Here is a 10,349-nt window from a genome sequence, read left to right as displayed (position 1 = left end):
GACGGTTGCAAAAGTTTTATCTCATACTGCATGCATACAATGTTTTCGAAATTCGATCTAATGAGTTGGTCACCCTCACTGAAATCGTACGGGAATCAAGAGTACGTGTCTACCGCACATATATTATTTATATTCTACTTTGTAGAATGACGATTCTGGAAGAATTAAAAACTATATTATGGCAGGGATTACTCATTTTACTGTGTGCATTGATATTGACCTAATACACCTCCATGTTATTAGTCAGTTTATGCTAGTTATATAGGTCAAATTCAATAATAAAGAAGGTTTTTTTGTCACCGATTGTTATAAAACAAGTCCTCATTGCACAAAAGACCCGTTTATGGTTAAAGAATTCACAAGCAGGAAGTACACTCATGACAAGAAAGAACAAAATATTACACGTTAGATATTTTAAAACAAATGGAGTGAATAGAAATAAAACAGTCTCCGAGGGTTGCATCTTTGACTTAACCACCTTTAACACTATTACTTATAAATCTGCAGTAATACATACATATCTAGATTGCAATATCAAACGATCATTTTAAGGATTTTAGGATATTTAAAGAGTATTTTTAATTTCCTGGTTGTTATTTATCCATACAGCAGCGTTGACAGACTTAGCTATAGGTAACTGATGAAGCGAATAATGTATTGCCTTAGAGACGAAATTATTAGTAACTTTAAGTAATTACTGTTGATTCATTTTTATTCGTTGGATACTAATTTTAGTGGATTTCGTGGGTGGAGGTGAGTTACGAAATTAAATGTTTTACGAATAACAAATGTTCTTTAGGCTTGTATGCAGATGTCGGGGAAACCACGAAATTAAATATCCACTAACATAAAAGATTTCCTCAATCCAAGAAAATTGATTACCACGAAAATAAATTCATCCATAGTAATCAACAATAACATGTTGGTAGGTACACTAAGCAGATTGTTATTGTTGGTGTGTTTGTCGAGATATGGTCTTTCTTAAAAAGAAAGGGGTTGGGCCCATCAGGATTTTCATGACTGCTATATATGTAAAACTGAGAAATGTGTCCTTCCCCTCAAACGTGTCCGATTCCTCCAAACGTGTCCTCGTCGACGTCACTGAACTGCAAAACATGTCTAGTTGTAAAACAGCGCCAAAGCGTGTCATTGGTATAATCACCCAAACGTGTCCAATCCCCTTAATGTGTCCATACATTTTTTTCTCTTTTACTGGAACTATCATTCGTGTCAATAAAATAAATACGTGGGTTATTCGATTACAGCTGTTTCATTTTATAATGTATACTCATTTTACTATTTCATTAAAGATTACAAAAATAGCTTTGTCAACTTTAGATCTTTTTTCTTAGTCGGCAGTATAACCTGAGTAAAAGTGGGGCGTTCGTTTTTCAATGTTGGATGTAAATACTGAGTTAAATTTTTAGATATTAAATCAGATTCCTCGTGTAGGGAGAATGTCCCATTCTCTGTGCAATTCTTACTGAAGTCATAATTAAATCAGTTTTTACTAACTCTTTATTTTTTTTAGATTTAAATCCCAACTAGTGTTAATCCCGAATAACCGTAAAAATTTAGGCCCAATCCTTAATTCCCGGTATGATAAAAAAAAAACTATCAACAGTATAAACAGGAAGATGTGGTATGATTGCCAATGAGACAACTCTCCACAAGAGACCAAATGACACATAAACTAACAGCTACTGGTATAGGTCACCGTACAACCATCAACAATGAGCAAAGCCCATAACGCATAGTCAGCTATAAAAGTCCCCGCAGTGACACATGCATTTATTGCTAACATGATATCGTTCAAATAATGCATATTATATTTGGCACTGGACGTTATGTCTCTTGTTCGTGTGTCTTTAAGCGATGTTCGAAACCTAAAATTTATTGAAAAACCAGATAACCAGTTTATGATTTTAAGAGCTTTTAAAATAACAGAACTGTTGACAAAAGGGAATCCATGCAATATTTGTATGAATATAAAAGGCGTCAACGGAGTTTATAAGTACACAATAATTCACATAATTAATTCAACAGTACAAAATTTATATGTATGCTTGCTTTAAATGCGCATGAAATACTTACAACTGCACAATAATCAATTTCAGTCAAAAGTTAATTCATATGTTACAGATTAAATTTTGCAATATCTTTTATGCTTGTGATTATCAACTGGCATTGAACAAACTTCAAATGATTACTAAACTGTGTCCCCCATCATAGAATTGCCGTAAATGTTATTGATTTTGGACAGCTATGCATGTATTAGCGCTAAAAACGTGAGGCGTTCTGGCTTGTAATAATGGACACGTTTCGGCGAAACACAAATTTCGAACAAGTTTTTGGGTTATGAAATTGGACAGTTTGGGGAATATTGAATATTACGGACACGTTTAGGGAGAACAGACACGTTTGAGGAATTGGACACGTTTGGGGGAAGGACACGTTTGGGAGTGTTACATATATACTATTTTTTCCTTTAAAAGTTTTGAGTAAGAAACAATCCTTTACTCTAATTCATTATTTAAAATGCTAATGCCAATTCCTTTATCTAATGCCAAAGCAAGTCTTTGAAGTACAAAATCTACAACTAAGCCAGAAACAATATTTATAGTTCTATTATACTTCATGTTGAATGCCAAATTTTGACTGGCTCGTACAAGATGCTTTATTTCATTTTTCTCAATGTCAAAATTAAAGATTTTATTTGGTTGATACGATGAAGATAATTCTATCTGTCCCAGATTAAATACTCTATTGTCGTTTACGGAGACGTTTGCTCGAACTTTTTGGATTTATCTGAAAAGGGTGGCTGTCAGAGTTTATTACTTTAAATTCGTAATTTAGTAGACGGAGATCACAAAACGTTCAGTATAGCAAATTGCATACATTTAACACATGTCTGAGAGATGAGCGATCTGATTGATAACTTTTAAAAAAAACACTATCAACTTTGGTTTCGCCTCAGTTTTCAATATTTCTTCGATGCCACCAGTTGATCTACCAACCTTTCAGAGTGTTATTTATTTTGTGAACCATGGCTCTGTGGGCACACCAATGTGTAAAAGTGACCGCTTGTACGTACCGATTAAATCGCTTATTCAAAGAACAATATTAAATATGTAAGACAATGCTCTAGTTCAACGTGCTGGACCAAGAATATCTTTATCATTTATTGTCAAAATATGAAAAAGATATCGCTGAACTTTTGCTGTTTTTGAAATGGCCGTAACGTTGTTATGAACAAACACAAGACAAAGACAAACAACTACGAACAATACAAGGTCCCAATATCCTGTTTAGCAAAACAGCCATCTTTCATAATAAGACCATATATCGTTAAAATAACCCTGTTTAGTGTATCTACACACATGTTATTGTTGACTAATTACTTGAAACTAAACATAATTGCGACACTAGTGTCAATAGGTAATCGCTACATCTGTAGTAGCTCATCGCTAAGTTAGTCATGTTAGTTGTAGCTGTTGTAACTCACGATCAGTAACTCACGATTAAATGAAAAAAAAAAATCTTTCATTATATCCTCATATCTTCTAAATGATCATTTGATAATAGAACTGAAAGGATCGATCTGTTACTGCTGATATTTATCTTCCATTGATGATGGTTAATAAAGACAATAGTAGTATACCTCTATAAGATTGTTCAGTTGATCTGATTTTTTGCTTTAATCGGTTTTGATTGGTCGTTTGAGTCCATTTTGTTTCGTTATATCTTACGTGTAATTTTGTTATTTTCCTGATTAATTGGCAACGAAATTACTTAATTCTCGCTTTGAATTTCTATAACAGAAAAAGCGTTTTATGTTTCAATGATACAGATCAATTACAATCGATGACAAATATACCTTTTTATCAATGAATTTGACCTATATAACTAACATGAACTGGTCCGAGACCACAATTATTTCGTAGGACGTTTCTTTTAGAACATAAATTAAATGAAAATAAAAAAAATCCCACCTGCGTTTTTCTAAATGAAATTTTTACAGTGTGTTGTACTACTTTTGGGACAAATTATATCAAAATTATAGAAAACTTCATCGGCTCTTACTCAAAATATGGACAAATTTATGTTTATAGCGTCTGGAAATTATTTGACAGCTTCCAAAGTGCTAATTTTTAACCTCTTTCAGGTGGACCAAATCCCTACTTTACTTTAAAATTCTGGATCAAAACTTTTAAACCGTATAATTTAACCTTCCTACTTGCAATTTGAAGCATTAAACATGGAGAAATAAATTGGGAAGGGGTATAAAAGATACAGGCGAGTAACCCACTGTCAACACTAGGGACTATATTCGTGGACAACGTAAATCAGGGAACGAGTATTGTGGTCTCGGACCTAATAGGATAGAAAGAGTTGACCAATCTTAAAAAAAACTTGGTATGACCAAAGCTTACTAAATTATAACACTGCTTACAAAGTTTCATAACAATAGGTTATGTAATATAATTAAAGACAATATTTTAAATTCTATACTCATCCTTGCGTGTTAAATTTAGACGTTAAAATTAAAATACTTCACATATCAACATTTGGGGCTTTAAAAATTAAAAATGCCTTAATATATAATTTATCATGTACTAAAAGCAATAGAGTACTCATTGATTTATCAGACTTAGCATAATTATTCAAAAGTCAAATTTATATGAGCCTGCGCCTAAAAATTGAGGTTTTCCGGTGAAGGGGGCCTTACAAGAAGATGTAATATTTTCCAGCAATTTTAAATTTGTGAAGCTTTTTGGTTATAAATAATCCTTACATATATATTGAATGTACTTTAAATGGAAAGAAAAGTTACAAATAACATATCATATTAGTTTAAAAAGGTCTTAGGCCAAGTAAAAATGGAAAACAATTTAGGGTCAATTTAGGCCGTGACACATATTTACATTAAAAATGCATATTGGGGCTATAAGAAATAAGAAATTGTGTCTTTTTTATCATTTCTATACTCATATGACATGATACAACAAATCTGAGCACAAAAAGACCATAAGACTCTTGCAGTTAACTTTTCTTGCAGACAGTATGGTCTGATACAAAGATTTTTGCCTTTTTAGTGAAAAACTTGCTTGCAATTTTAGTCTCAACAGGCTTATATTTAAATCACTTGCTATCCTACAGAAGAAAAGAAAGATATTATGTGAAATGGAACAGGTACAATAGACATTGTAAAGTGCTTTTGATACGAATTTAGTGAGTTCTTTATTATGGACTTCAAATTTTATATACCAAGCTCTTCATCCAAACAGGGCGTTAGGTCATTTATACATAGCATTTTGCACATATTGTCTGAGATATTCCCGTGCCTGCATTTCCTATCATGATTTTCTTGATAGAGGGTTACTGCTCACAAGGAAGCTATTAAACCAAGAGTTCCAAATGGTGAAGTTGAAATCATCCCTTCGTAAATTTTACGGACGCCATCATGAGTTGGTTGACCGTTATGGAATAACCGTTTCACAAATGATATCGGATATGTTCTTTACGTCGTAACTACAATCCCCTTCCCTTTCATGAATGTGACCTACCGAATTAGACTATTTACCGGATTTGTAATCACATAAGCAACACGACGGGTGCCACATGTGGAGCAGGATCTGCTTACCCTTCCGGAGCACCTGAGATCACCCCTAGTTTTTGGTGGGGTTCGTGTTGTTTATTCTTTAATTTTCTATGTTGTGTCATGTGTACTATTGTTTTTCTGTTTTTATTTTTTATTTTTAGCAATGGCGTTGTCAGTTTGTTTTGGATTTATGAGTTTGACTGTCCCTTTGGTATCTTTCGTCCCCCTTTGTCTGAGATAATCTTCTTTTCTGTAGATTCAGAATTCATAAATAGGTAAACGAACTAGATAAAAGCATAGAAACACAAATATTGAAACATGAAAACCTGTCAGATAGAAAGTCAGAATGCCATTTATGCATCAATATTTTAAAAAGCTGTAAAATGCATATTTTGACCACAAAACGCCAAAATTAGTCATTTTTGAAGAAATTCTATAAAATAAAGTTTAATCCTTTAGTTTTATGCTATTTGACAAATTGACACCATCAAATCATTTTGGGAAGTTGCCAAAGTACAGAATCTATATTTACAGATTTCACCTCTTAGGTCCGAGACCACAATTGTTTCGTAGTGCATTTCTTTTAGAACATAAATGAAAATTTCAAAAATCCCACCTGCGCTTTCTCAATGAAATTTTTAGTGTGTTGTACTACTTTTGGGACAAATTATATCAAAATTATAGAAAACTTCATCGGGTCTAACTTAAAATATGGACAATTCTATGTTTAGGGCGTCTTGAAATCTTTTGACAGCTTCCAAAGTGCTAATTTTTAACCTCTTTCAGCTGCACCATATCACTACTATTCCTTTAAAGTTCTGGCACCCAAACTATTTTACAGTGTAGTTTACCCCCCCCCCCCCCCCCTACTTGCAATTCGAGGCATTAAACATATAGAAATAAATTTGGAAGGGTATAAAAGTTAATAGCAAGTAACCCACTGTCAACACTAGGGACTATATTCGTGGACAACGAAAATCAAGGGACGACAATTGTGGTCTCGGAACAATTGACAAATAACATGGATGTGCATAATGCCTAAATTTCATTAAAGAAGGCTACAGCTGAGATTTCTAAATGCAAATGAGCTATAAACAGGCAGCTTTTAAAAAAGTTTTGGTAGAACTCGTCCTTACGACGATAGTTCAATTAAAATTGAGAATGGAAATTTGGAATGTGTCAAAGAGACAACAACCTGACCATAGATTAGAAAACAATTATCATTTTGTAGTATTATTTTATACAATTCATCATAAAAAATAAATATTTTTCGTTAATAGATTTTAAAAAGCCTTTATGTTTATCATACATTATTAACATCTATTTTATCAGCAATCAAAGACGGGCTTCAAAGTTACTGTGAAACTGCCTATATATTCTAGAGGTGGCGTGAATCAGATGTGGATACTTTAAAATTCCAAAGATCTTTTAGAGGACATACAATTTAACTCTCTTTCATCTTGTCATAGAATTAAAACATTTGACCTTTCTAAACTTTATAGTATTTTTAAGTATTACACATTCCAATTGAAAGAGTTGGTATTGCTTTGTTTCATAAAAAAAAGAATGGCCAAACGTTTTATGTTGAAAACGTCTTTGTTGTAAAAAATAAAATCACAAAAATACTGAACTCCAAAGAAAATTCAAAACGGAAAGTCCCCAATCAAATGGCAAAATCAAAAGTTCAAACACATCAAACGAACGGATAACAACTGTCATATTCATGACTTGGTACAGGCATTTGTAAACGTCTTATATTGAAAACGTCTTATGTTGTAAACATCTTATGTTGTAAACGTTTTATGTTTTAAAAGTTTCCCCCAGTTTTAGTTTGTAACCCAATTTTTTTTTTCTCAATCGTTTTATAAATTTAGAACAGCGGTAAACTACTGTGGCTTTTATTTACAACATAAATTGTCGTCAATTTTTTAAGTTTTAAGCGTAGGAATCATGTTTTGTAACCTTAATCATTCACCAACAATTCTTTTTTGATTGGCTCCCGTGTTTGTCTTTTCATTATTGAAAATATGTTCTTTTCAAAAACTGAACACGCCCTTAGCACACATGTATCCCATTTCTAAGTTAAGGCAAAATTAAGGCTTCCATGAACAAGGATTTTAATGAGTTGAATTATTGATTCTGATTACCACTATACAACATAAGACGTGTATTACATAATACGTTTACAACATGAGCCGTTTACAACATATAACGTTAATAACAAAAGACGGTAACAACAAAAAAAGTTTACAACGTAAGACAATTACAACATAAGACGTTTACTACATAAAATGTCGAAAACATAACACGTTAACAACATAAGACATTTTACCGAATTTGACCTACCGAATTAAGACAATTTACCGGGTTTGTACTAGCATGATCAACACGACGGGTGACACATATGAATCAGGATCTGCTAACCCCTGTTACCCTTCCGGAGCACCTGAGATCACCTCTAGTTTCTGGTTGGGTTCGTGTTTCTTAATGTTTAGTTTCCTATGTTGTGTCTTGTGTACTTTTATTTGTCTGTTTGTTCTTTTCTTTTTTAGCCATGGCGTTATCAGTTTAGTTTCAATCTATGAATTTGAATATCCTTCTGGTATACTTTCGCCCCCTTTTATGATTTTATTTTACAATAAAACTGACCAATAGTTAATAGCAAATTTTTATCGATAATTGGCTTTTATAAATGCATTGCAATTCATATCTTTTAGATTTTTTGTCACGTCATAGCTTCTTTCCCTGTAGTAGAAATCATTAGTCAATAAGTTCAATTCAATCATTAAAATAATGACGATGGGGGTGTTTATTGACCTAGACTACGTTTGGGGGTCGGTATTAACCTATATATAAAGTTTTCGCGCATAAAACAAAATTAATTCAAAATTCACACAAAAAAACACTTTTATAAAATAATATATAATTTTCATGCATGTGTATATCATTTTATTTTACTTTTTAAATAACAGTGCAGTGCAAGTGCATGGTGAACACTCTTCGTTAATAATTCATTTTTCTAAAAAGATTTGGTTTGAGGAGGCATTTTAATTTCCCCGCAAAACGTTCTTGAGATATTCTTCCACATGCGTGAACCCAATTTGTATGTACGTGTGCATAGATATTAATGATTTTTCAATGATATGTATATTTCTAACGACAAAACATTTTTATAGTATTAATTTTTATTTTAAACAATTTTTCTATGAGTATTTATCGAAGAAATGAATTTATAGCAAAGGACAAAGAATTGTATTTTGCACTCGATAATGTCCATGTATTTGTATATAGGTTACCAGTCAAAAAGGAAAGTTTCGTCAGCAGAAACATCTAATGCTGTAAACCAACTTAATTTCGCGAGCGATTTATTTTCGCGACTTTCGCGAATAGAAATTCAGCGCGAATATAAATCGTCCCGAATATGTAAAACTTGGATCATTCCTTATTAACCTTCATAATGTTAGTCAGAAAATCGCGGAATTAAATAGCCGCTAAGTGCTCTATAAAAAGTAAAACGCGAAATAAAATAGGTTGGTTTACAGTAGTCAAAACTGGCGTTTCAATTTATAACATGGAAAATTTGCTAGGAATTGTAAAAAGCTCTATCAAAACGATAACACTTTCGTTCCTCATTCAATTTTAACGTCAATCATCATGTACAATTTTTTTTTAAATAATAGTGCTACATTTTTTAAAGATTTATTTAGAAATAGAGTCCATTATGAAAATGCTTTGATGTATTTAATTCGAATCTTCAAGCCTAATCAAAAAGTTATCATTACTTTTGAGACTTGTGACAACGTTCTACAAGGATTACACGTACATCTAACGTGACGTAAGTGTACATTATTGGATAATCGATGAGTTGACAAGCATTATAGTCCCTCAAATGACACCAAAACTATGTTTTTTATTGCTGAAACTGCATTTTAGCGGCTTTAAAAAAATAATGACTTTCGTAGCTACATGTGTACTTTCTTCAAATTGTTATTTATTGATATAATTAAAATAAGATGGGTTTTGATTTATAATGACACGACAAACAACTAAAGTACACATGGCGTAGGTGTATAAGTATAAACCAATGACAATGTGGAATATACACCAGTTGCGTATATACGTAGCAACATAACAACACCAACATTATCATAATCTAAAAGAGGGACGAAAGATACCAAAGGGACAGTCAAACTCATAAATCTTAAATAAACTGACAACGCCATGGCTAAAAATGAAAAAGACAAACAGAAACAACACGAACCCCACCAAAAACTAGGGGTGGTCTCAGGTACTCCGGAAGGGTAAGTAGATCCTGCTCCACATGTGGCACCCGTCGTGTTGCTTATGTGATTAAAATATAGTTTATTGTAGAAAATACTTTTAGCTTATAACGTGATTAGTTATGTCACGTGTGTCTGTTTCTTTTACCTTGTATGTCGAATTTGACAAATGATTATAATACATGTCGATTCAAGAAGCTCGCACTCATGTTGAGAGCAGTCGGTGCCACAGAACAACATCATATTACCCTAATAAAAATCACAAAACTACTGAACTCCATTAACAATTCAAAGGAAAGTTCCTATTCAAATGACGAAATTAAAAGCTCAAACACATTAAACGAATGGATAACAACTGTCATACTCCTGACTTGGTACAGACATTTTCTCATGTCGAAAATGGTGGATTAACCCTGTTTGTAAAGCCAGCTTCACCTCTACTTGTATGACAGTCACATACAATTCAT

Source organism: Mytilus edulis, chromosome 14 (assembly GCF_963676685.1).
Source record: "Mytilus edulis chromosome 14, xbMytEdul2.2, whole genome shotgun sequence".
Classification (NCBI taxonomy): Eukaryota; Metazoa; Mollusca; class Bivalvia; order Mytilida; family Mytilidae; genus Mytilus; species Mytilus edulis.
The sequence above is the reverse complement of the archived record's forward strand: the minus strand, read 5'-3'. Positions refer to the sequence as shown.